Source organism: Myotis davidii, unplaced genomic scaffold (assembly GCF_000327345.1).
Source record: "Myotis davidii unplaced genomic scaffold, ASM32734v1 scaffold46, whole genome shotgun sequence".
Lineage (NCBI taxonomy): Eukaryota > Metazoa > Chordata > Mammalia > Chiroptera > Vespertilionidae > Myotis > Myotis davidii.
Genome location: NW_006383006.1, coordinates 6,842,895 through 6,849,783, shown reverse-complemented (window position 1 = coordinate 6,849,783; position 6,889 = coordinate 6,842,895).

Here is a 6,889-nt window from a genome sequence, read left to right as displayed (position 1 = left end):
TCAGTTTCAATATCAGTCCAATTATCAACCATGTCAAGACACACAATTATCCCATATTTGAATCACTGCCAAAGATTAGTAATAAGCTATAATCTCCTTGACATTTCTGTCAAAAATATCCTATGGTTTCTAAATTAAAACCTGCCTACTTTAAGGAGCATAGGTAAAGGAGATATTATAATAAGGTCTCAGTAGAAAGGTGGCTTGCTTTAGAACCCAGTGTCTCAGCTAGCTGGCTGAGTTCCTCTGTCAAACCCTCTGGCTCATCAACCTTTGGTTAAGGATGGAGGGTTTAGAAAGCACTTTGGTATTTAAGGAGAAATATCTTAATTCTAAACCACAAATTTTAATAAATTATTATCTTCATTTTATATTGTTTTATTAAAAGTGAGGAATTAAGAGAATTAGGTGGTTGAGGTTATTGAAAGTAAACTCTGATTCGTTTTATTTTTTTCTAATCATCTCAAAATATATAGACTCCTTTTTGTTTGGAAAGGTGTTCCACACACAAATAAGACATTATGTCAGACAGTGGGTCTGGTGACTCAGCTTCTCAGCTTTTCCTGGAAGTCAAAATTCTCTTTTCTAGGATCAGGAAGCTAGAGGTGTCACAAGGTCAAAAATGCTTCCATCTACTGGTCAGACTGAGGAATACACTTAATGTCCTGTCTAAAATCGCTAATGGAGAACACAACACACCCAAATTGAGCAGAGCTTGGCCTCAAGGCTCAGATGCTCAAAATAGTGGGATTTTGCTGCTGCTGAAGGTATATTCCAATAAAAAAAAAAGCAGGCTATTCAGACAAATCGGAGATGAAGTAGAGGGGTAAGATTAAAACTCCAATTCCCCACAGGTCTGCCAGTGTTATAGAAACAGGCAATGAATAGGTTATGACTGCTTTGAAATATTTAGGCAAAAAATGCTCTGCCTCAGGCACCACCATACTTAGCAGGCTATTGGAACCCGAGTCTGAAACCAGTAAATGCAATGCCTTAAGAGGTCAACTGAGCCTTTTCTCAATGCCTAGTTGGGTCAGTGGCTACCTCACAGTCAGTCATTTTAATTCATTCCTCTGGGTGAAAATATCTGCCTATTTCCCTTTCTATCAGTCACAGGGAGTTGATTTGCCATGGTGAGCAGCTGCCAGATAGGACAATGGAATTTGTCTCATTCCTGTGATGACTTTAGATATGAAATGCCTGGCTGCTTGGCTGAGGGAAAGGCACTGTAAGTTATAGACACTAAGCCAAGTCTCCCCAGCACCTCTGTACCTTTGACAGCTACCCTCCTGAGCTGTGATCTGGCTGAATTAAATCACAGTTGCCAGTTATCAGGACTTTATCTGCATTGTTAGCATTCCTGATAACCTGCAGCCCCTATTCATTTAGTAGTTATCTGATGGGGGCTGATATTAGGTGAAGAGGAATGTTCAGATCATGCTGGCTTTGGCAAGGGGCAGCTACAATAGCAGAACTTCAGTTCAACAGGGGAATATTTGCTCACTAATATGAGATTTGTGTGAGTAGGATTGTGGGCTGGGAGGGAAAACGACTCCAGGGAAATATTCTGGCAAAGGGATGCTCCCTGAACTTTGGCCAAAAGATGAGAAGAAATAAAAAAGGGAGGGAAAGCACAGGTATGATAGGAATACACATCTCCAAATTACTTTTGGCCATTTTTTTCAGGCAAACGCTCTCTGTTCATCGTCTCATTGCTATACTCAGTGGAACAATTTATTTTCATTGAACTAATTTGGGCAAGAAATACTAAAAGGGTTTTTAGAAGATGGCTTTCAAGGCTCAGTTTCTTAAAGGACACCTTCTTAAAGCACGTTTCTGAAGTCACCATTGTCTTTCTCTCTAAAATCCCAGGCAGACAAGAGAGACTCTTTTTAAAAAAAAAAATTGTACGAAAAGACACAAAGCACAAGCAGAGAATTTTGCAGTGAAACAAATGCAGTAACTAAAGCTGAACATTCTTCAAAATGGCATACTGTGTGAGCATAGTGACTTAAAAGCATCCTTTTCTGCTTAGGGCTTGCAGCAGACTCACAGGGGAGTAAGGAAGGCAAAAATAAACTCGAAAATGAAGTGCAGAGGGATAATGAGAGTCGCAAGGGCAAGACGTGTAAACATCCTTTAGAAAGAGGTCAATTTCACAATGACTCAAAATATATTTTTATCACACTAAGATAAGCAAAGGTATTTTGCAGTTTTTTTTTTTTAGAGAGCATACAACCATCAAAAGGCAATTTGAAAACACACTTGTAATACATGATCATAATAATGAATGCACATTTTTAATAAAACTTAATATCTATGTTGGAAAACTGGATATTCACATGCAAAAAAAACGAAGCTGATTCTTATCTTACGTCACTCACAAAAATTTATTCAAATGCACTAAAGATTTAAATGTAAGACCTGAAGCTATAAAACTCCTAGAAGAATATATAGGGGGAAATCTCCTTAACATTGATCTTGGCAATGATTTTATGCCTATAACATTCTAAGCACAAGCAATAGAAGGAAAAATATGACTATATCAAGCAAAGGTGTTTCTCCACAGCAAAAGAAATGATCAACAAAATAAAAAGGCAACATACGGAATGGGAAGCAATATTTTCACACTACATATCTAATAAGGTGTTAATTTCCAAATTATATAAGCAACTCATACAATTTAATCACAAATAATCCCACGGAAACCCAAGTAATCCAACTGAAAGCAGGGAAAGTACCTGAGGAGGCATTTTTCCAAAGAACATATACAGATACCCAACAGGCACATGAAACAGTGCTCAACTTCACTAAGCATCAGGGAAATGCAAATCAAAACCACAATGAGATAACACCTCACACCTGTTAGAATGGCTAATATCAAAATGTCAAGAGACAACAAGTATTGGTGAGGATGTGGGGAGAAAAGAACTTTTGTACACTTGGTGGAAATTTAGTTGGTACAGCTACAATGGAAAGCAGTATGAAGGTTCCTCAAAAAATTAAAAATAGTGCTGCTATGAACAGAGGAGTGCATATATTCTTTCTGATTGGTATTTTGGATTTCTTAGGATATATTGGAAACAGCCCAAGTGCCCATCATCATATGAATGAATAAAAAAGCTGTGGTACATTTACACAATGTAATATTATGCAGTGGTGAAAAGAAGTAACTCTTACCATTTGCGACAGCATGGATTGACCTGGAGAGTATTATGCTAAGCAAAATAACCCAGTCAGAGAAAAATAAGTATCATATGATCTTACTCATGTGTGGGATTTAATAAACAAAATAAACTGATGAACAAAATAAATCCAGAGACATATAACCATGGAACAGACTGATGAATTTCAGGGGGTGGGTAGCGGGGAGAGATTAACTGGGGAACTTACATACATACTAGAGGCCCAGTGCATGAAAATCCATGCACTGGAGGGGGCATCCCTCAGCCCTGCCTGCTCCCTCTCACAGTCCAGGAGCCCTCAGGGGTGGGAGGTGACCCGGCGATCAGGGGAGGGTGACACCCCATCACATCTCTGCTGCTGCCACTGCCGGCAGCGCAAGCCTTGGCCGGCCCTGGTTACCTGAGCCTCAGGCAGCCCTGGACAGCTGGGCAGCTGCTACCTCAGGCTTGCCTGTGCCTCGTGCCCACCCTGGGTGGCTGGGTAGCTGACATCCGAGACTTGCCTGTGCCTCGGACCAGCCCTGGGCGGTGGGGGCGCTGAGGGGACTGTGTGGCTGTGGGTGTCACCATATTTGAGGGCGTGGCAGTCAATTAGCACATTCCCTCCTTATTGGCTGTGGGTGCTGCCATTTTTGTGACAGTGTGAGGGTCAATTAGCATATTCCATCTTTATTAGATAGGATATGTATAGCCCATGAGCACATACAATAGTGTGGTGAAGATTTGGGAGGGGTAGGTGCAGGGTGGAGGGGGTCGATGGTGAAAAATAAACAAAAGGGCCATCTGTAATACTCTCAACAGTAAAGATACATTTAAAAAAAGAAAAAATAAAGAGTAATTTTTAGTAAATGTAAAAAATGTCATATTTGGAGTCATCTAGATAGCAGTTCAAATACAGTCCCTGTTTTTGCTAACTGTATTATATTAAAATAATAAAAGCATAATATGCTAATCAGACTAGATGTCCTTCTGGACAAAACCAGGGCTGCGAGGGAAGCCTGGGTCTCAGGTGCCTGCCAGCGGCCAGAGGGAGGCCAGTGCTGGCAGCCAGGGGAAGGGAGGCCTACTCTTGCACGAATTTTGTGCATCAGGCCTCTAGTATTAAACAAATTGTGCAAATTAAAAAGAATTAAAACCAGAACTACTAAAATACCCAGCAATTCCACTTCTTGGTAGGTGTCTGAAGGGAATGAAATCACTGTCTCAAAGAGATACCTGCATCCTTATGTTTATTACATCATTATGAACATGCCCAATACATGGAAACAATCTAGCTGTCCATAGGCAGATGAACACATAAAACACACAAGCCTTTCTCAGCTTAGTGTGATAAAAGCAAATTTTGAGTCATTGTGAAACTGAGTTCTCATTGAAGAATGTTTGCACGTCTTACCCCTGGGACTCTCATTGTTCCTCTGGGTTTAGTTTTTGCCTTGCTTACCCTCCTGTGAGTCTGCTGCAAGCCCTAAGCAGAAAAGCATCCTTTTAACCTTACAACCACCGCCCCACCCCCACCCCTTGACAGAGACAGACAGACACACACACAATGGGATATTATTTATTAACTAGAGGCCCAGTGCACAAAATTCATACACTTGGGGGGCGTGCCTCAGGCTGATATGTGCCCTCTTGTAGTCCAGGAGCCCTTGGGAGATGTCCAACTGAAGGCAGCGGCTCCCACCACCCCCACTGCGCTCGCCAGCCGTGAGCCCGGCTTCTGGCTGAGTAGCGCTCCCCCTATGGGAATGCACTGACCACCAGGGGGCAGCTCCTGCATTGAGCATCTGCCCCCTGGTGGTCAGTGAGTGTCATAGACACTGGTCGCTCCATCATTTGGTCAATTTGCATATTAGCCTTTTATTATATAGGATAAGAAAAAGGAAATTCTGTCATTTGCAACATGGGAGAACCTTGAGGGCATTCACTAAGTGAAATAAGTCAAACAGAGAAGGCAAATACTATATGATCTCACTTATATGTGGACTCTGAAAGAAAGGACGCATAGAAATTGAGAACATTTTGGTGCTTGCCATAGGCAGGGGTTGAGGTGGGGGGAAATGGGTGAAGGTGATCAAAGAGTACAAACTTCTATTATAAAGATCAATAAGTTGTGGGGATGTAATGTACAGCATGGTGACTATTGTTAGCAATACTGTGTTGTTTATTCGAAAGTAGCTAAGAAGATAGACCTTAAAAATTCTCATCACAAGAATAAAAAAAGTAACTATGTGAGGTGTTGGATGTTAACTAATCTTACTGTGGTAATCATTTTGATATATCTCAAATCGTTACATTTTACACCTTAAACTTACACAATGTTATCTGTCAATTATATTGTAGTCATCTAGATAGCAGATCTATCTGCTTATAGAATAAATAAGTTAGAATAAAATTCTTAAAAAGAAAGGAAACCTAATATCTGCAACCAACAATTTGTGGTGGTGCTCTCTGTGGCTTCTGGGGCCCCATGTAAAACTGACACTTCCTAGCTCTGTGGCAAAATTGCGTGGACTCACTGTACTTCCACTTTCTCTTTCACATAATAGTGCCCACCTCATTGGGCTGCTGTGTGGATTCAAGGTATTAAAACACATAAAATGATCAAAACAGTGTCTGCAGTATAATAAGATCTCTGTAAGCATGTGCTTGCTTCTCGCTGCCTAGGAGTGCAAGGATATATATACACACACACACATACTGTGAGATTCTGCACTCTGTTCCATGCTTTGAGTCTGGATCCAGAGTGCAAGGATCTTTAGCTTGGCTCCCAAGTCTACCCCTTGTAGTGTTAGCCCCTGGCTACTCTGTGGCATTCCTTCAGAGCCTCTGCCACTCCTTGGAGCATTTCAATGTACAAAATATTTCCCAGGGCGACAGGGGGAGAAGTGGACCACTCAGCACATGCTATAGCTGGTGGCCTCCTTCTGAGCCCCCCACCAGTCTAAGTACGCGGCTCTCCTCAAGTTCAGAAAAACCAGCACCTTTTTCCTGTGGGAAGGCCAGTCTGTATCTCCATTGCCAGCACCAGCCTCTCTCATTTGCGCCTTATCTCCCCAAAAAAGGCTGAGAGGGAGGTTGCCTTCAGGAAATCTTGCATCCCCACATTGATTAAAAATTGGAGAGTCCAGACATAAAGTTTTTTTGGAGTAGAAGGAAAAATACTTCTATTTCTTTTGAGTCTTCTGGGGAAGTGAGGGAAAAAATATACATGAATGTGAGAATAATCTGGCCTGCTAATTTTGTACATATTATCTGTCTCCCCAGCAGATAGTCAGCTCTCTAAAGGTAGTAAGTTATTCTTTTTCATTTCACATTTATTAAATGAACGAATAAATAAAAGTGAGTAGGAGTTTTACTTGGTAGCTGTGAAAATTTATTTATTTTCACTCCCTCACCCTGTCACTTGGAACATAAAAATGGGCAATGGTGTGCTGATAAATGTTTAATGGCCTGCTCTCTAAGAGGTGAGAGAAGCCCAATGGGCTTTTGTAAGCAGGACCATCTGGCTCCAGCTCACCCACTGAAAATAGATATTAGATTAAATTTGTATCATTTAAAAAGAAAACCTAGTATTGTTTAACATGGCTTGACACTAGAATACAAATCCAAAACCACTCTTCTTTCTAGATATATAAATACACTAGAGGCCCAGTGCATGAAATTCGGGCAGGGCAGGGGGGGGGGGTCCCTTATTGCCTGCACCC